We start from the raw sequence: 21,915 nt of genomic DNA, 5'->3' as shown, positions 1-21,915 counted from the left end.
CAGCAGCAGCAGCTTTTAAAAACCAACCAAATCTCAATAAATACGGTTGCATTAAGCTTCCGAAGATTTGGGAAACACTCATCACCAGAGTTCCCACCTTACATTCCAGGCCACCTACTACTGCCCTTAGAGGGCACTCTACCTAGATAGGACTTTAGTGTCACCCACGTGGTTGGGCTTAGTATTGTTTGTTATTTGTGTATATGTTACATTAATTGTTTTTGTAATCCCCGTAGATGTCCTAGTGACTAGGACGAAATATAGGAAGTATTAAATTCTATTTTAATTCTTTTTGAGTGTTGTAAAAAATCCATTAAGCCTCCAACATGATGTCCTCACAGCACTTAAGCCTCTACACATGCACTTAAACCAAATTCTATTTTGATGTTCTGACTGAAAAATATGAACTGTGTTCAGTAAAGAGTCTCTTTGCTAGGCCAATTTCCTTATAACTTCGTCATCCCTATACAACAGATGAGAAATTTAAATATTATATTTAGGAATTTCATATCCAAGTTTTGTTTCAAAATCATAGAGAAAGGTATCAAAGAAATGGTGACAAGGAATCTCATTGGAAAATTCCACATTTAATGATATCTCCAAGTCATTCATTATTGACTATTAAAGTTGTTTTCCATGATTTCATAGCAGCAGCCATAATAATAAAGATGCTAATTTTTGCCAATTCCGAATATTTGTAGTGATTTTAAGATCCAAGAGTGTGGGAGGGAATCAAATGCTTTGTCGTAGTCTATCCATGCCATGTTTAAATTAGGTTTTTGTCTTTTTGAATTTCTGAGAATTATTTTATTAATAAGGTTCTAGTCTTTTGTTCCTCTAGATTTTGAAAATTATCTTTTTGTTCAATTGGATAAATCTGATGATCTGATAAGTAGTGGTATATGGAATTTGCTATGATTGCAGTGAACAGCTTAAGCATAGTTGGTAGGCAGGTTATTGGATGATAGTTACATGGGTGTGCACCCTTATCTTTATCTTCATGAAAAGAAAAGTATGCCCATATATTATACAGTCTTCCACTGAGCCTGACTGTATAATATCTGGGCATACTTTTCTCTTCATAAAAGAAAAGGGTGTGCACCCAAGTAACTATCGTGCAATAACCTGCATACCAGCTAGTTTTTTAATTTTCTAGCTGGTGCACTGACTATTTCTTTGGTGGCAATGATATTTTTCATTTGCTTTTGTTTCATTTCTGATTCTGTTTCCTTAATCCATGAGGCATCTTTGTTATGTTCAGTAGGATTATCCCAGATTGACTTCCAAAATTTGAGTGTTTCTTCTTTTTTCTGGTGAATGATTGTTTGCATTTGTATTTCTCTGGAGAGACATTATTATTATTATAAATTCTTCAGTAAAGACATTATTTAACGCATTTACAGATCCACTTAAATTTGTGTTTGGATTTTTTAAAATTTATTACGTGACACCTCCAAGAAGTCCAAAGACTCAACGAGAGAGGACACCCACTTCACAACTCTCCGTCTCCACTACCCAATCCACTAACTACAGCAATCCACAACTACCATCATCATCTATACCATCATCATCTATACCAATGGTCACCAAAGTGGTCGATATCGACCCCCAGGGGTCGAAACATTGTTAGGGGTCGAGAGAAAAATATAAGACATCATTGTACGGGTAATATTTAATTCGGTTAATTTGGATTACCTCCATCCTAAATGACAACGCAATTAAGAGTGAATCGTGGGAACAGTGATATAAATAAGACCTGTAAGATGGAGCAAGGTCATGAAAATCGTTACAGAGGCCAATCAAGTAGGCCAAAATGACGTATTTACCAATAAACGGATGTTGTGGTTCCCGCCCAGCAGGTGCGGCGGGAGCGAGATGGCAACACGTGCGTGGTTGCTTATTTACTTATAAACTTACACGTATTTGATCCCAGTCTCATATTTGCGCATTGACATACAAGTGAAAGTTAATGTTCTAAAATTAATCAATATACATATTATAATTCAATCATTATTCATTCACGAACTAAACTTCTCTATTTGAAGAGTTGAGCAGGGCTGGTAGTAATACCAGTGATATTAATACCAGTAGTTTATTAATATTAATATCACTAGTAATTCCAGTGATATTACTAGTGATAGTAATAGTAGCAGTAATAGTAATATATACTATCTTATACATACAATAAATACTGTAACTTTAAAATAAGCAATCTAAAAACTCACATAAGCGTCTTTTTCGCTTGTCCTATTATAATTACGTAATAGTAAAATAGAGGGGGGTCGATAAAACGTTAAGAAACTCTTGAAGGGGTCGACGGTCAAAGAAGTTTGGCGACCCCTGATCTATACCAACACCACTAATATTTTCACAGACAGTCACAAACATCTATGCCCACGGCAGGATTCTAACCTGCAGCCTTTTGGCTGGAAAGTGATATGCTAACCACTTGGCCAACCAAGTGGTTAGCGTATTTTATTTACTGCATTGATCCTGCACAAAATTCGTACCAGATTATAAGTGAACATAAAAATCCATAATCTTTGTTCAGAGCTAATTTTTTTGTTTCATATTTTGTATTATTGTCTTCAATTTGAATATTATCATAAATTTCCACAAAATAATCTAAAACTTCTCCAATATTATATCTAAGTGAACGAACAGCGTCAATCCTCGCTTCCCATCTAGTATCAAATAAAGTTTTAAGTGCATTTTTGGTGTACTTTTCCAGTAGTACATCTCATCATTTAGTCAAAGCATTGAAAAAATATATATTTATATAAATATATATTTTAGCACTATACAAGAAATTATAAATTTCTTCTATAGTGCTAAAAAAATAAAAAATCACTGTTTCAGTATTAACTCGAGCAGCATCAGCAATCACCAAATTTAATGCTTGTGTTGTACACAAGACAAATAATGCTTGAGGGGTAATATTCGATAAGTATCTCTGAATGCACGCTGTGTTTTCCTCTCATGTCCACTCCATTATCGTATCCTTGTCTCCGCAAATTTTTAATATCTAACTTTAAATCTTTTAATTTATCTAAGAGATATGTTGATAAACCTTCACACTTTTTCAGAAATTTAGTTAGCTGCCTTTTCTGTTTCTCTTTTTCAAGTTCTTTTGCTGCTTTCCTTTTTTTTCACTGATTTGTAAAGGCTGCTTAGGTTTAATTTTGAATTTACTTATTTCAGCATGAATTAACTACACATTCACTGTGTGTTTAGCACTCAACAGTTCGATGATTTATTTATGATGCCCAAATGTCACTTTGCAATAGAGGTTAACCTGGATACACGTGAACGCCTTACGTACTAACTGACGAATGCGTGCTGCATGTAAAAAAGAATGTCGGTAGTGTAAGGCTGTCTCTGTAAAATGACGCCACACAAGTGCCCGGCTCGTTTAGTGCTCCTACAAAATAACTTGGGGTGCTTAAGGGTCAAAGCTGTATAACTGAGAGGAGACCTCCACATAGCCTTTAAAGGAATGCAGAGAACCAACCAGGGCTTCTAACCTAATGTTCAATCCTCACCTTCTCATGGTGCACCCTGTTGGGTATCTACTTGGATACTGAACAAATGAGGATGGGCTGGCAATTTGGGATTTAGCCGACCAAATTGTATTCTTATTGGTTAAACCAAAATAAAAAATGATGGTACAACTTGACAGAATTTCATGCCGGCTGGGGCGTCGCCCAGTTAAACAAGACCCCTGTTGTTTTTGCCAGGGAACCAGGGTGAACAACGAAAAGTCAGCTACTGGAACATATCTGAAAACAAACCCCCAACTCAACATCACCAGAGTTAAAGATTGGTACTATCAACGTAAGAAGCCTGAATGGCAAAGAAATGGAGCTAGCTGAGGAATTAGATAAGTACCAGATCAACATAATAGGGGTGACTGAAACAAAAAAGACCAAAACTGGTGAGATCTTTCTGAGCAATAAATACAAAATGTTATATTCAGGCAATAACAATCAAGGAAAAGAAGGAGTAGCCATAGTATTCAACACAAAATACGAGGCTAATCTTCTTGAATGGCAGTCAGTCTCAAGTAGAGTTATGTGGGCAAATATGAGAATGGGGAACTGGACAATGAGACTTATTTGTGCCTATAGTCCCACAGAAGGTTCTACTAAGGTAGAAGTGGAGGAGTTTTTTGAGGCTTTAGAAAAAGCAACTGACACAATGAAAAAGGAAAAGTTGGTCCTTGTTGGGGATCTAATTAGCAGAGTAGGAAATGATTGTGAGACATACAAAAATATTTTGGGAAAATTTGGAGAAAAGAGCAAAGCTAATAATAATGGCAAATATCTGTTGGATTTATGCTCAGGACATGGACTGGTTATTACTAACACCATGTTCCAACATAAAAATGTGCACAAATTCACATGGAGAGAAGAGGCAAGAAATAAGAAAAGTCTCATTGACTATGTTATTGTTGATAGTGATGTTTTCTCCCTGGTGCAGGACACCAGAGTATACAGAGGATTTGAAATTGGAAGTGATCACTATTTAGTCTTGAGTAGGATAAAACTGAATTTCATGTTGAAAAGAATAACATGTAAGAAAGTTTTAAAGCGAATAAAAGTTGAGCAGCTCTGAGATGTGAACTGTAGACAGAAATACACAAAGATTATTGAAGAAAAAATGAAAGAGTTTGAGAACAGGAATCAAATCTTGGAGATTCAGTGGCAAACTCTGAAGAAAACATTGATTGATTCTGCCAGAGAGGCAGGTGCTGAGGTTGTCTGCAAGGATAAAAATATCAGAACTCTCTGGTGGACACAGGAAGTTAAAGAGGCAGTGAAGGAAAAGAAGAAAGCATATCAAAATTTCCTGTCAAATAAGTCAGCTTGTGCTCTTAGAGAATATAGAGACAAATGCAAGAATGCTAAACATTGTGTAAAACTAGCTAAACAAAGTCATGGGAGGACTTTGGCAAGAATATAGAAAATAAATATCAAGAAGGTGGAAAAATATTCTGGAGGTTGTTGAAGAAGCTTAGAAATGGAGGAGAGAGTGCTGTAAAAGGAGTTAGAGATGATAAAGGTGACATGAAAATGGGAGAAAAAGATATCCTTGAAGTATGGAGTAATTACTTTGAAAAACTGCTAAATGAAACAAGCAGGGATGACAGTATAGTGGTAAAAAACACCGATCAGGCATGCAGTCAGAAATGCATATCCATACTTGAAGTAGAAAAAAACAATCAAAGGCTTGAAATGTGGAAAAGCAGATGATATTCAACCAGAAATGCTGAAGTATGGTAGTATAAGAGTCTTACAGTGGCTGCACTGCATAGTTCAGAAAGGCTGGACAGAGGAACGAATTCTTGATGATTGGAGTAGAGCTCTCATAGTACCCATATGTAAAAAGGGAAATAAAATTGAATGTGAGAATTACAGAGGTATTTCCCTACTGAGTGTTCCTGGCAAGATCTATGCAAGTATACTTGAGAAACGGTTGAGAAGAATTGTGGAAGAAAAGCTTGGTGAAGAACAAGCTGGATTCAGACCAAATAGAGGCTGTCAGGATCAGATCTTCACTTTACAACAAATAGTTGAGAAAGCATGGGAATATAACAAAGATCTGTATTTAAGTTTTGTCGATCTGGAAAAGTCCTATGACAAGGTGCCAAGAGAGAAGCTATTCAATATGCTACAGTTATATGGTGTCAATGGGGCATTATATCAAGCAATACTTAGTCTTTATTTGAGTTGTAAGTCAGCAGTTAGAATTGAAGGAAGTACGGGAAGATGGTTTAATATTAAATCTGGTGTGAGACAAGGATGTACATTATCTCTTCTGTTATTCATTATCTATATGGATCACATTATGAAGGAAAGTGGTATTAAACATGATATCAAAATTGGAGATGTTAATGTCAGCTCTTTGCTTTATGCGGATGATGTTATACTTCTAAATAAATCTGCATAAAGCAAAGAGCTGACATTATTGTCAGCTCTTTGCTTTATGCAGATTTATTCTTGCAAGTCTGCAAGATTCTCTGACTAAATTGAATAGCTGTTGTAATAGATATGGTATGAAGGTCAGCAATAAAAAGACAAAGACAATGAAAATAGGCAGAATCATTGAAAACGTCAACTGTGTTGTGAATGGATAACCTGTGGAACAAGTAAAACATTTCAGTTACTTAGGCATGATTTTTACTGAAGATGGTAAATGAAATATAGAAATAGACAACAGAATCAGCAAAGCTGTAATGGTGGGAAGTCAATTGAATAAATTCATATGGAATAAGAGAGAAATTAGTCGGAACACTAAATTAGCTGTATACAACAGTGTTCGAACCAGTTTTAACTTATGGATCTGAGAGCATGGGTTAAAAGTAAAACACTTGACCAAAGACTGGAGACCAGATATGAGAGTCCTGAGAAAGATTATAGGCATGAACAGATGGCATCAATGGCAATATCATATTAAAAATGAGGATATTAGGAAAGAACGTGACATTGTCAGCATCCAGGAATGCATTAGCAGAGCTAATCTCAGATAGTTTGGTCACTTAAATAGAATAGGCAAGGAAAGATTAGCAAAATAAGTGTTCTCTGCCAGGTTGGCAGGAAAACGACCCAGAGGAAAACCAAGATATAGGTGGATTGATACGGTACAAAGTGCCTTAGACGATAGAAATATAAGATCTGATAATGTTGGAGTCTTGACAAGTAACAGAATGATTTGGAGGAAAATTGTAGATAGGAAGTTAGTAATGATGTAATTTTTTTCATGTAGTACTATCATATCCTGTACACCCCTTGAGGGTACATGGCAGGAATTTGATGATGAGGACAAAACAACTTGAAGATTTTGCTGAATGTTATTAAAAATCGCAGTATTTATTACAATATATTTAGTGAACATCCACATTTAATAAACACTAATAACACGTCTTTTTTAATTTATTTTTTCTACTCGCTTCAGCAACCTGATGCAACTCATCGCCTGCTTATTGCGTTAAGCTCGACCTGGGAAGGGCCACTACCCGGGCTGGTTTCGTCCTTTAGTTTGATCTTCTCTATGGATAGGTGATATCAAGGTTGAAATAATACAGAAGTTATTTTTCCATATACAAGTAGACAAACGGTGTCACACATTGCTAGAATACTCTGAATTAGAGACAGATGTTGAAATTTTCAATATCTATCTCTAATCCAGAGTATTTTAGTAATGAGGTGTGATTTTCATAGGATATGTTGTGCAAAAAACATTCCATTTCGTGCATACGTATTCCAACAAGGCAGAGCAGCCTGTCACACATCATGTGGTTATCTTTAAGTTCTGATCTCACATCACTTGATGCCTTCATTTGGGGATATTATTAAGAGAGACCACCAAGGAATCAGGGACTTTTGAGGATAGCCACTAAATGCACCAGCTATCATACTTATTCTTGAATTCATTCATACTGCTTGCACTCACAACATCCAGTGGAAATCCATTCCAATCGTGCACCATCCTATGACAGAAAAATCTAGCCCTTACTCCCTTCTTAGCAGCATTCATTCTCAACTTTCAAGGATGCCCTCTTGTTCTTCCCTCACTCTCCATAAATTGAAATCCTGTATGACCCTTTCAGATGTTTGTAAGTCTGAATCATATCACCCCCTCTTTCTCCTGTTTGTTAGTGTCTGCACTCTACAAATTCTCACTCTGTTTTCATAATCAGTATTCCACAATCCTGATATTTTTAACACTCCCCTTTGCACTCTCCAATATATCAGAATGACAACTGAAACCAGGAGACCAGACCTGCACACAATAGTCCAAGTGAGGTCTTATGAAGGTGTCGATATTCTTCCCATCCAGCAACCGATCCCATTCCGCTGAGCTCAGTATACTCCTCAGTTGGTCATAATTTTCTGCTTTGTAGTTCAGCATGTAACCTTTTCTGAATGGAATATTCATAAACTTAGTCATTTCCCACATGAGTACCACATGATCACTGTCACCAACTGGAGGCAATAGTTACGTCTTTAACTGAAACACCTCCTGACACTATAATCAAATCTAACAATCTTTGACTTCCAGTTTCTTTTGTCACATGTTGCTTGAGGAAGTTATCTCTCAACAGCTCAATAAATGCATTTTCATTCTTCTCATGAGATTCTACTGCTGCCCAGTCCATATTTGGATAATTAAAGTCTCCCATTATGATTACTGTTTTCACGCTGATCATTTCTATTTAGTGATGAAGAAACATATCTTGTTAAGATTGATGAAAAAATGCATTATTGATGATCAAAATGCATTTTGAGCTTGTTAGATTCCACCTCACACTAGATAGTTTCAAACTCAGTGCCACATGAAATATTGTTAGTAGTACTGCAATCATAGGTCTCAACTAACTAGATTCAAGTCATCCAATATCATTAGCAGCACCCCCTCCCCCTCTCTTATCCCCTCTAATGCTAGCAATCTGAGGTCCCAACATATTGACTAAGGCAACAAACTGTACCCCTTTGTTTCCGATACTCCCAGCATTCGTATACAGATATAATAATATCTGCATGTTCTTTTATATACTCTTGTCTGCAGTCTGCATGACGCAGTTGGACAACTTGCAGATCTCTATTCTTCTCTAGTGCCTTATGCATGTAGACATATTTACCCACATTTTTTGGTTCCCAACCAGACGAACATAAAGTTGAAATCGTTCTCTCCTCGTCAGCATTTCCACAACAAAGTCCATCACACTTATATAACATTGTCGCTCTTCCACTTGCATTCTCACCATTCCTCCATTTATAATTTAGTTTCCCTGGCTCTCTTTGTTAGGTTTCATACCAGTTATTAGTTTTTGTAGACTCCTGATACCATTCACATTCAGGTGTAGGCTGTCCTTATACAAATCTAATATTCCCTCAACTTCACTCCACACATCCAAAAACTTGCATCCATTCCTTCTACATAGCCTATGCATCAAATCATTTTGCCATCATAGCCCTTCTTAATTAATTTTTATCATATCGAGGTAAAATACTGACGGTTTTTGACTTTCTCACTCTTCAATATCACATCATTGAAGTTGAAGGAATGGGTATTCCACCATGACCCACCTTCAAACCTTTATAAACCAATGAACAGTTAGACGGCCACAACTGCATCGAATGAACTATTTTGAGTAATTTCTCATTACTTGTGTTTAAACTTTTAGTTACCTTTGACCCCTGAAGATGCAAGTCAAACGACTTATGAAACTTATCGGTTTTTTTTATTTTTATTTTTTATTGATATTTATCTTAATAAACATGTGGTCCAATTACCGGAATCTTTCTTATGAACTGCTAAATCACAGAAACCTATACGCCTATCCCAACTCTTGTTCTCCAAGATTTGGATGCACTACGAAACTTGTCATGAAAGACATGATGCACATTTTGAGTACATAATCTACCATCTTATTATTAATACTTTATTTATTCAGTACTTTTTTTTGCATATTCTCCTTCTTCTTAAGCTTTCATGAACCATTAAGGTTCTTAGCTGTGGACTTCACAACCGTAACTCGAGGATAAGCCCTATGCCTCCCGGTGTGTCCTATGTCTGTAGATGTTCACTGGGCCAATTTGCCTGTTCTGGAAGACAAAAAACCCAAGTTTTCGGGTGAAAAAATCCCCTACCTCATATGAGACTGGCTAACTCACCTTTAGTGGAAAAAGACCAGATAAAGGTTCCTCACATCATGGATGGGAATTGAACCCAGATCTCTCTGACCAAAGGGCTTTGTCTATATTGACTGAGCTATGGAGGCTCATTTTTTTTGCATACACACATATATATGCACAGTATTTTGTTGTATAATGAAACCTGTGGAGCATTCATGACTAAACACACACATGTAACCATAGTGATAAGATTTTTTAATAAGTGTATATTTCGTCCTAAGTATCATAGGGCATCTTCAGTACAGTTAACAAGAACTGTTAAGTTGAACAGGAAGTTGCTAGAAAAAGAATCTACATAAGGTTTCTCCTTCCTGGATGTACACATCCATAGAAAAGAAGATGGTTCTATCTCCACTTCTGTCTATCGCCAGCTGACATTTTCAAGTCGCTACGAGGATGGTCTCAAAAGTTCTTGGCCTAACAATGAAAAAACGAATTTATAATTTCAAAATTATTTTTATTTTTCAACATAATTTCCCTTAAGACTAATACATTTATTCCAGCAATGCTCCAGCACCATTAATCCATCCCTGTAGTGGTTCTAAGTAAAATCTGCAAAATACCCCTCTACAGCTGCAATCACCTCTTGATTCAAAGAAAAACACTGACCAGCAAGGAAGAGTTTTAGTTTTGGGAAGAGAGGGAGCCAAATCTGAGGAATAGGGTGGATGTTTCAATGATTCATAGTGCAGATTCCTTAATTTTCCCATTGCCAAAATACGTTTGTGGGCAGGTGCATTGTCCTGATGAAAGATGATTTTTTTCTTCTGTAAACCGCATCTTTTCTCGTGAATTTTTTTGCATACTCTGGTTAAAAGATCGGAATAATATTCTCCGGTTATTGTTTTACTCTTTTCAAGGTAATTAATAAACAAAATGCCTTTAGCATCCCAAAATACCGATGCCATGACCTTTCCTACTGGTGGAACTGACTTTGGCTTCTTTGGCACTGAACAACCGGCATCTGTCCACTGTTTTGAACTGCTATTTGGATTCTGGTGTGTAATGGTGAATCCAAGTCTCATCCATAGTAATAAATAAACTCACAAAGTCAGTTTTGTTCTTATTAAAATGCTGCAAGCACCTTTCAGAGATTTTCATCTGAATGCATTTTGATGTGCTGTGAGCAAGTACGGCACCCATCTTGCACAAAGCTTTTTCATTTGCAATACCTCATGCAAAATATATCTTACACATTCTTTTGAATTGCCTATAGTCTCAGCAATTTCACGTGCTTTGACTCGCTGGTTACCCAATATCATATCATGCACTTGATCAATGATTTCTGGTGTTGTTGCACTTTTTTGAATGTCCTTCATGTGGATCATCTTCAAGAATGGCATGGCCACGTTTAAACTTGGCAGCCATTTCTTAATTGTCGAAAACAAAGGAGAAGAGTGCCCATAAACTTTTATGAACTTCGAATGAATTTCTTTTGGTGTTAAACCGTCTTTTACAAAGAATTTTATAACCATATAATACTCATTTGTATCCATTTCAAGGTATACAGACAACACTTTTGCTTCAGACAGCTGTATAAAACAAACTACTTGATAGAATGACTTGCAATTTCACATGGATGCTTAAAGTTCTCAGCCTCGACCATAGATGGTTGAGGCTGAGAACTTTTCAGATCACCCTCGTACATTCACAATTCTTCGGCTCATCATCCATCTCAAAAATTTGCATCATTGTCATTGGTAACCAGTGCACACAGACTTTGCTCCTCTGAAGAATCTTTAAACCAAGAATTGTTAATAATGTAAAATAGCCATACAAAATGGATACAACCCCAAAACAACTCAAAAAAACCATACATCAACCTAGACAAGAAGAAGCCCGTAGGATTCCCATACCTTATGTTAAAGGCATTTCCAAACATCTTTCAAAAATTATGATTGGTGAACTGGCTGCTACCTGCAGAACCAATCAACTAGATCCTCAATTTTTTACCTTCTCCTAAAGAGAAACTCTCACCTCTGATGCTACCTGGCATGTACGAGATCTCATGTTCCTGTAAATTGTCTTACTGTGAACAGACAGGTAGATCCATTAGCAAATGCATTTCGAAACATCAAGACCATATCCGTCTTATCAAACCACTGAAATCCGGCCTCACATGACACAGAATTGAGAACCCAAACCATAGGATCCATTGGAAAAAGTCAAACTTCTACATAGATCTTTATATAAACGTGAACGTTTATATAAAGAAAGTGCTGAAGCCCTACTTCACAGACCCGGTTTGAACCTTAATAATGACTTTCTTACTATTCCTAAAGTCTGGGAAATTGATATCCTAAATTGTGTAAAATAATTAGAGAGAGATGATATGATAGCCAGAGAGCATGTGTCCCAGATGAGTCTTTGACTCCATGAGGTCTTGGGTAATAATAATTTTATATATGTTATCAGATTTTAATGTAACCCCCTTTTTTTTCTCTCAGATATATTTTAATATAATTCTATAACGCGCTACTGCACGCATAGATGGATTCCATTGTAAGCATGCACCCTAACTGTATGTGATTCCTAGTATTGTTTGAATTAACTGTACTGAAGATGTCCTATTATACTTAGGACGAAATATTTACTTATTAAAAAATCTCATTACTGTGATTATGTGTGTATGTTTAGTCATATGCACAGTATACTGTGCATATGACTAAACATATACATAAACATATTTAGAAGTGTCTCCTGTATATACACATATACAGGAGACACTTCTAAAATGTTTGGCCAAATTCTCAGTACTTGTTTTGATGCTGATAACTAAAGGATCACATAAACATCGTCCAGAGAGCATGTGTAAAACTGCACTTCATGCATATTGAAAAGGTAACAGGTTTGTATTACAGGTAGTGACTATATATTGAAAATGATCAAGGAGAGCAGTTGTGTTTGGATAAATAACAGCAAATGATGTTCGACATGGAATCTTAGCAGCAGTATATACTGCAAAGCATTGGCTGAATGATTCTCATACATGTTTAAAAGTCTTAGAGTATTCTATATTGTTGTACAACCATCCACAGTCCTTTGGCAGAGAGGAGAGCCTGTTCATTAGGCAGTAGTGTTGCATAATCAATGCCCTCAGTTATCCTCATTCAAAGAAATCCAGTGGATTTATATTGGGAGATCATACTGGTCATTTAAGAGGCCCACCTCTACCTCTCCATACTGAGATAGGTATGATTGAGATGCTCCCAAAATAGTGCAATGAAAATGTATTGGCACCTGATCATGCATGAGCCACATGCACCAGGATGTTGATAATGACATATCCTCTAACAAAATGGCAATAGTCAGTAAGAATGTGTTGTAAACAGTGGACCAATTAGTTAGTCTCCAATGATGCTGATCCAAGCATTCACATAATATCTTTGCTGTGCTGGCACACTTGATTTCACGTAGATTCATGCCAGAGATGCATGTTGTGCAAGTTCACTATGCCATTGTGATTAATTGAGATTCGTCTATAAAAAAGCACTGGAATTTCAGTGGCTTTTACAAAACTTTGCAGATGCCAGTGAAAAACTGACATTGAGATATCTGTACACATTATAAGGATACAGTTGCTCCAGATGACAGATTTGTCATGGAATGTTGATGCAGCCACTCTTCTCATGCTAGTTCCAGGCTCTAACCCAACACTATGTCCTAGTACATATTCCTCTAACACAGATGTATGCATGTCTGGATTGTCCCTGATCTGTGAGCTGTCTTTGATCTTATCTCTCATAGATATTGTTGGATGGTTGCAAATGTAGTATGTGCGGAAACGCCATCCTGTAAAGGAGATATGCTTCCGTGTAATTTCCATTCACTTGTTTGTATGCGAAGAAAATATTAGCCCATTCAGGATTGATAAATGGAGTCAGCATGTTCACAGTTGCACATACTTAATCAATGATAACAATTGCATAAATTTTTCACCTGCATGTAAAGTTGTCTAATATGGATGCTTAGTGAAGTGACTGCTAGTTCACCTTAGGTAGCCTTATTGCAATTAGACTTTCATGATTGTGACACCCTGTGTCATGCAAATAATCATTTCCATACTGCTATGCCTACCATGCAGTCATCCATACACAGGGAGAGTGATTAGTTTCATGCTGCATTTTGTACTCCAACAGTGTGCTATATCTACAATAGAAAGTATTTCTGTCATTGTGTTTATGTCAGAATCCTCAGTAATCTTCCTATCTTTAGGCTTTTTCCAACACCCAAGTAATCCTTTGACTTATTTTGCCAACTTTTGCAGTATACCCTTTGAGCTTCAACTCCTGTCCACAATTACCATAACTCTCCCAGATCCCTTGTCTCATCAGTCTCCTGCAATCTAGTATCAAAAATGTGATACACAGTATGTAATCTATTCAATCTGAAGTGCATTACCTTGCGCAACATTAAATTGACAATCATCATCATCATCCTTCACTTAGACTGCCAAGTTATTTAATATAGGTAATGTACATATCCTGCAGGATATCTACATTAACTATATCAGCTGTTGCCCTCCCCAGTTTTACATCGTCCAGTTTTGCACTGAATATCTTCCCTTTAATCTTCTGCTATATCATTAATGTAGTAGAAATTAAAGAATTCTGGTCCTAGTATACAGAGTCTCGGGGTACTCCACTAGTCACCCCTCATTTGCCTTGATTCCACTCCACCATACACCACCATCTTTTGGTTTCTAATTAAATCCATTCCTATTTGCTGTCCCCTATAGATTATCATATTTATGTCTACTCTCTGAATTTTACCTTTAACCAACTTTTCCAATACTTTAACCACACTCCAGAGAAACTAATTGTTCTGTAATTTGCTACTACTGTTCTGGTGCCACCTTTATATAATGGCACTACCTTACCCTCTTTCTACCTCTCCTTGTATGGGGCACCTGTACGTGGTGGAGGCAGCCTCCCAGTGATGGTACTGGCTCTTTTCATTCTTCCTCTTTTTTTCTTTCTCTTCTTCCCATATATTCTTCTATCTATTTCTCTTGAGTTTTTATGCTATCCTGTTTACCAGACCACCATCACTGGGATCCAACACACTGCTGCTATGTTTTTCATGTGGTGTGACTTATTGAGATCTGGAAAGGGGATCCTGGTAGTCTTACATCTCTTTGGCTTCTGCCTCAGAAAAGGTGGTCTTGGACAGTCTGGCCAGGATCATTCAGCTAGTGATCATGCATGCCAAGGTAAATGGAGTTGCCAAGTAAGGTTCCTGTGCCATGGTCAGGGCCCAAGGCTTGCTGTGTTGTTGGTATAGCATCCTAGGTAGCTTTGGCATTCCATTCCCCAGTGTAGTCATTGCTTGCCAGTGGGAATTCATGTGTGGCTCCTTGTTCAGTGGGGAGCTCTGGTGCTTTTTATTTTATTTAAAAAAAGGATTTTTTTAAATAAAAAAATCTTTTGAGCATGATTTTTTTATCCTCAAAATTTTCCAGGGCCCTCACAGGATCCTGATCAAGTAGTGATACCAGATGCATTACTTGATTACAGAAGTAAAAAAACAGATGTGATAACAGTATAAATGTATCAGTTCTTCTCATCATTCATGCAACAGGTTAAAAGTCAATAAGAAAAATGACACCCTTCTTTATTCAAAAGGATTTAGGGCTGGCAGAACTCCCAGAACAGTTAAAAAAAAAAAAAAAAAAACTAGTCTGTTGATATCCTTGTGTTCATAAGGATATCAGCAAACTATATCATGTCTGGGGGTTGTCTGCTGTCTACAGTCTGTTGTATATTCCTTGATATGCAGCAGACTGTATATGAAGGATATCATATCAACAAAAAATTACTCAGTGCAACATCGGTGGGCGAAATACCAATTACAGGGACACCTCATAAATTATTACATTAAGGAGAGTGATATCAGAATGAGATCATCTTGATGTTCCAGATAAGGAAAGCATGTTTAGAGCTTAAAGATCAAGGAGTAGTATGAGATTCATCCTGATGCATAGAGATGTTATTTCATTCTAACTAGGAATATCATCCTTACTTTTGATACACCTAAATTTCCACCATCTGTAAGAGCATGGTATCCGAGTTTACCTGTTAGGCTGTATATCAGATGCATTACTTGATGCATCTGATCCACAGAGGTGCTTTAAATCTCAGAAATACAGACATGGCTAAACTGTTTGTCATGGTTCTACCACCTGTGCCCTATCCTGTAGTAAAGAGCTGGATAATAACTCTTGCTCTGCAAAGAAAACTAAATGTGTCAACTCAAGGAGATTATCTGTCTACTCCTGTGCATGCCAGAGGTGGAAAGATGCAAAAGAAATACAAAAGATAAGAACAGAACAAATATGTCAGGATGCAAAGATGAAGCTAGCCATTACCACTCCTATCGTGAAATCTTCCTATTCTGAAAAAGTGACAGTTAAGAAAATATCAATAGCAACTCAACAAGCCTGTGTGAGTGTGAGTGAGTGAGCGAGTGAATGCCTGCATGTGTTCACACACACATCTTATAAGGCAGCAATTTTCATTCTTAAAGCAATCAGTTTCATTAAGATTATTTGATGAACAATTTTTTAACATCTCAGTTGTCTTGCAAGCAGTAATTCATTTGTGATCACTAAAATAAACCAAAGCCCTGTTATTGCATTGAGGATGACCACCTGAAAGTGTTAGTAGTACTGAGAGTATTTTTTTTTTTAATGTCAACTTAGTTGAATGGATACATAGCCAGACTAGCATTCATTGTTAAATTAGTCCCTGGCTTAAAATTGCTACAGGGAAGATTTCTTTTTTCTCTCTCTCCTTCATGGAGTGGTAGCAATGCATTGTGAGAGAGTGCATATACCAAAAGATACCTATAGGGTGTCTTTTGGCCTCTACTCTGATAATTAGTTTGGCCTTCCCTACTGTGCTGGGTTTGCTGATCACCTTTTTCTTTATATGCCCTCAACTTTTTTTTTTCCTGCACCTCCTGCTTAATGAAGCTACTTGTCCATCTAACTCTGACCTGATTTAACTTCCTGACTGTGGGTGTGCAGTCTGATACTGCTTTCTTCAAACATCCTTTGGCCATCCCCCCTCCAGATTGTTATGCCACAGTACTGCTCTAAGCTGACTTCCAATTTGTCATAAATACCTGCATTGTAATTACACATATATTCCTTTCTTTTAGTGTTGCGTGGTGATCAGCATTCAGTTTAGAAATTATGGACTTTACAACCGTGTTATAAAAAACTTTTAATTTCCTGACGTTTCGATCGTCATATTAAGATCATCATCTGGAGCATATACAAATATACAGGACAAGCTGAGTTACGTTACATACAGTAAGCTAGAGAAACAATGATTAGATCACAGGTATGATCTCTAGTGGAAAAAAAATATATATATTTAGAAACTACATCAAGCTAAATTCTATTTATGATAACATGAATAAACATTCTTTCTTATAGATAGTTTTCTTTCAGTAACAATGATATCCTATTTTTAGCATACAATTGTTATTTTTGATTTAGGATCCTGGATTATCTATAGTCCTGTTTATAGTTACTCTTAGAAGGTTACGACCCATGGAACCTTCCTCTCTGGCAGTTTCCCAGGTCAAGACTGCATGATTGCTTTCCAAAAATGTTGGAAATGTGACTGCATTGGTTAAAGTAGTTGCAGTAGTGCTATTACTATTTTCTATATCTTAGTTTAAAAAAAATGACAAATTTATGTCATTTTTCTGTTAACTAAGAAAAAAAAAATTAACTTTGCGATTTAATTTATAATAATGTCCAGCTAAATTTATAACAGCTTACTACAATTGCTGTTAGTATATATTTTGGGTATGTTAACAGCCAGCTAACAAAACTACACTTAACTACAGAAAAATAATGAAACTATTTGTTCTTAGCAAGGCACATTAGTCACACATCTTTCAAATACTTTTCTATAATGTGATGTTCAAATAAAACAACACACACACACACACACACACACACACACACACACACACACACACACACACACACACACAATGGAAAACACAAAGAGTTACACTAATTACCAGCATGACAATATGATATTAAAATGGCCATGTCTTCTAATGATATGAGCTCTTGTTGCAAACTATTATTTATGCTACATTAGTCACACTGTATTTTGTCAACTGCCACAAACTCTGTATAACAGATAACACTATATGTCTTCCCCCTTTTCTGCCACACTTTATTTCCCATTCTCTATATCCAACATATGTCTGGATAGATAATAACAAGTGCTGCATAAATATAAGAATTATAACCTTATATCTAATATGTAATAGCATAGAAAAATTGCATTAACTAAATATTCACTAAATTATATTTTTGTTTATAGATCATAACGTTTATAATCTGCACAATGGGAGTATTATTTTTGCCATCTTGACTACTGCAGAAAATAACAGAGGTCTGTAAATTTTATTTTAATTAATTCAGTTAGTTTATTATTATTATAAAATGGTGCTATGGAATGGATATTAAGAACACTCACTTAATTTATTCATCTATGTACAAAATATTTTGGAAATATATCCAATTTAACATATTGAAATAAGATAAGTCATGTATTTCTGTTATTACATTTTAAAAACATGTAATTTGGCATTTAAATTCTTTATTTTGTGAATTTCTTAGCATCTTTGTGTTATATAGTTGACAGTAACTATAGAATCACACGTGTACCATAGTAAAGATTAAATTTATTATTCAGATTTTTGTTTTACTGTGTAAAGAAACAGTAGAATGCATGTTTAAATTGGAGTTCCTCTATGCATACAGTCACGTATTCATAGGTTAAAACTGTTGGGCTGAAAATAAATTAAAATATCTGAATTAAAAAATAAAAATATAAGCGATTACAAATTTATTTAACACAGCTGACGATAACAATTTCCCACACTTTTTGAATAGTAAGGCAATTATTATGATTGAAATTAGGTCGATAAATAGTGCTGCAGGATTTTCTTTGTTTAAATGCTAATGTTTATATATGGATCTATGTAGCAGCTTGGTGTTTTCCTATTGGATTTTTTAGCTAGTCTTTTCAATCCCATGTTGTGCCAGGCCATATTTGTGAGGTTTGATAAGACCGATGTGGTCATGATGTTCAGAGATACGTTTATTGGCAGATCGTTCTGTTTGTCCGTAGTAAGACAAGTTGCACAAACATGGTACTTTGTATATGCCAGGTAGCATTAGTGGTGAGAGTTTGCATTTTAAAGGTAGCAGGTTATGAATTTGGTTGATGGGTTTATAGGTAGCATTGAGTTCATATTCTTTCATAATTTTTGCTATCCTTTCAGAGATGCCTTTAATATATGGTATAGAACTATTATAGCGGTAATTCTTAAATGGCAATTAAGAAGGTTTGGACACTTCCAGAGAATGTCCTTTCAGAGATTACCATATTATTATTCTTACATACCAAGAACTCACTGAGTGAGGGCACCTGCTCTACAACTCTCCGTCTCCACCACTCCACTAACTACAACTACCTTCATCATCTACACCAGCGCCATCTACTGCTGACCACCACTATTTTCACAGACAATCACAAACATTCATGCCATAGTGGGATATATAGTCTTGAATGGAATCATTGGAGGAAGACAAGCAAGAGTCAGACCAAAAAGAACTTGGGTACAGTCTTTGAAGGAAAGGTCACAATTATCAAACTTCAGAATGATGACAACAGAAATGGTTAGAGATAGAGCCAGATGGTAAAGATTGGTTCAGAGGGGAACTCAACCTATTATCTCATGGTTGAGAAAGAAGAAGATAGTAATTCTATGATCTTCTTGTCTGGGTTGCTGTATAGAAGAGTTATTATTTTTTGAGTTATTCTTGGATTATAGCCATTTAGTAAGTTTGTTTGTTTGATAGTTCTGGTTTTAGAGATTCTTCAGAAGAACAAATCTTGTATGCTCTTGATACTAGGGATTTTATGAGGTCATAGTTTTGAAATGGATTGTGGACTGATGTAGTGGATATAATAACCTGTAAAAAGTGGTTTTCGGTAAATAGAAGTGGAAATGGATTCATCTTGCTTATTTGGATGTATACATTTATAAGGGAAATACCTTTTGATGATTGTTTTTCTAGTGGGAACTTAATACAAGAATGTAGGGTATTGATTTTTTGTAGAAATGAGTGGAGCTCTGGTTCTGTGTGAGTCAAAACTGCAAAGATGTCATCAATGTACCACAGCCAAACGGTTTTGAGTCGAGACAGAAGATTCTTTCATCGAGGTGTTCAAGATAAAAGTTGTTTAGGTTAGGTGATGGGGTGAGTCCATTGCAGTTCTTTCTTGTTTATATATTTTTTCTTTCCACATGAAGTAACCAGATATAATTGTACATTTGAATAAGTCTGTGTCCCATGGTAATTTTTTGCCTAGAAATTCTGTTGTCTCTTGTGAGGGATATTTGTGAACAGAGAGACAATGTCAAAGCTTACCAACAAGTCTGTATGTGCAGTTTTTATGTCTTTTATTCTTGCAAGAAATTCTGTGGAATTTTTTTTTTTTTTAATCAAAGAAACTACTTTCCCAGTGAGGGAGAGGAGAAGGTTAGACAGAAATCTTGAGAATTTATAGGTGGGACTGTCTATAGAATCCACAATAGGTCTAAGTGGACAGTTCAGTTTTATGTAATTTTGGTGAGCCATATATTCTAGGGAGTCTTGCATGGTATGTTTTGAGTCATTTGATGGTTTCTTGATCTGTGTTGTCTCATCCAGTAACTTGCTGAGTTTATTGAATTGACTTTTGGTTGGATCTGTATTAAGCTGGAAGTATGTATTCCGATTGCAAAGAAGTAATTTCATTTGTCAGTGATACAATTTGGAATCAAAGACTACAGTGGTATTTTCCTTGTCACATTTGGTGATAACTATGTTATTATTGCATTTTAAGGACTTCAGGGCATTTAATTCTGATGGCAGAATATTTATTTCTGGTTGTTGTGCATCATAGATCACCTTGGCTACTTCAAAATGTAGCCTATTAGCTTCATTTCTAGATAGTTGACTGATGTTCTTTTTATGTGCATGAAATCTAAATAATTCGTTTGGGCAAAATCAAGAACTTGTGGCCCTGTGCTAGTAAGTTCAATTCATCTTCAGTTAGAGGATGTTGGATAAGTTAACAACCCATTTGTCCATAGGTAGTTGGGTTGTATTTTTTTACTATTGTTTTAGTAAGGTTGAGTATTTCTCATCGACATTTCTAATACTTTTTTTCAAAGGCTTTAGTGCCTGCTTTTTTTGATATGTTAATAGCCATATGTAGTCATGATTTAACGTATTTGGCAGATCAGCTTCCCATTCTTTTTTTATGGTATTTATCATCATTTACTTTTTTGAAACTTGTAACTGATTAATCACCAGAAAGCAGCTACCTTTTATAAAAAATTTCCTTTAACTTAACAAAAGTTGGTATTAGTTTAGTGCATCTGCACTTCTTTAAAAAAGAGATTCTAGCATGCAGCTTACTCTGTTTCAGTTAAAGCTTTCCTGCTAAGTTGCTCTTCTGTGCTGTTGACTCCCCGTGAAGGAATGAGATTTTCTTGTATCATTAGACCAGTGGAGTATTCGTAAATCTATGGAATCACACAACAGTAAAATTTAAATTTATTATGTAGATATTTCATCTTACGTTTCGTAAGACATCATCGGTGCAAAGAGTGAACAGCAATAAGGAATTTGAATAAAGAAACAGTAGAATACAAGTGAGCGTGTGTGTGTGTTAAATTTTAATCCCTCTGTGCATACATTCGCATGTTCATAGGTTAAAACTATTGGGTTGAAAATAATTATCAGACCTCCATGGAGTCAAGAGACTCATCGTGGAAGGTCCCACTCTCATGTACACAACTCATCATATCTTGACTTACGAGGTAAATGCATTCACTCTCTGCACTCACTACACTTTCAGGCAATGCATTCCAATCACCCACCACTCTCCTTGCAAAAATCTCCCCTCCTTGTTCACACTCTCCTTATACATCTTCCAGTGATCACCCCCTTGTTCTTCCCCTGCCTCTAGACATTCTATGAAAAATCTCATCTACATTAATCTGGTAATTACTCTTACCAACTTATATATCTCAATCATGTCCTTCTCTCTTCTTTCTATCTACTAGGCTCTACAATGGACTTAGTCCATTATCTCTGCACCCTCTCCAACAACTCATCATCCTTTTG

At 36.1% G+C, this 21,915-nt stretch overlaps 1 protein-coding gene and 1 non-coding gene across 4 annotated transcripts in view; both read left to right on the top strand.

The window, feature by feature from the left end:
• Nucleotides 1-21,915, top strand: part of Su(dx) (WW domain containing E3 ubiquitin protein ligase suppressor of deltex) — a 436,167-nt gene that overhangs the window by 31,862 nt on the left and 382,390 nt on the right. For all 3 annotated transcript variants that reach the window (XM_090407874.1, XM_090407872.1, XM_090407873.1), the window contains one exon: nucleotides 18,050-18,121. The gene's annotated coding sequence lies outside the window, so the exon portion shown is untranslated. The remainder of the gene's footprint in view (nucleotides 1-18,049; nucleotides 18,122-21,915) is intronic.
• Nucleotides 5,883-5,999, top strand: LOC150096976 (small nucleolar RNA SNORA26). Its single transcript, XR_016549866.1, has one exon. It is a non-coding gene; the product is annotated as a small nucleolar RNA SNORA26 (small nucleolar RNA).

The sequence above is a fragment of the Typopeltis vanoorti genome, chromosome 18 (assembly GCF_054136105.1).
Source record: "Typopeltis vanoorti isolate ZY-2024b chromosome 18, IOZ_Tvanoo_1.0, whole genome shotgun sequence".
Classification (NCBI taxonomy): domain Eukaryota; kingdom Metazoa; phylum Arthropoda; class Arachnida; order Uropygi; family Thelyphonidae; genus Typopeltis; species Typopeltis vanoorti.
Note: the sequence above shows the minus strand (reverse complement) of the source record. Positions and strands in the feature narration are given on the sequence as shown.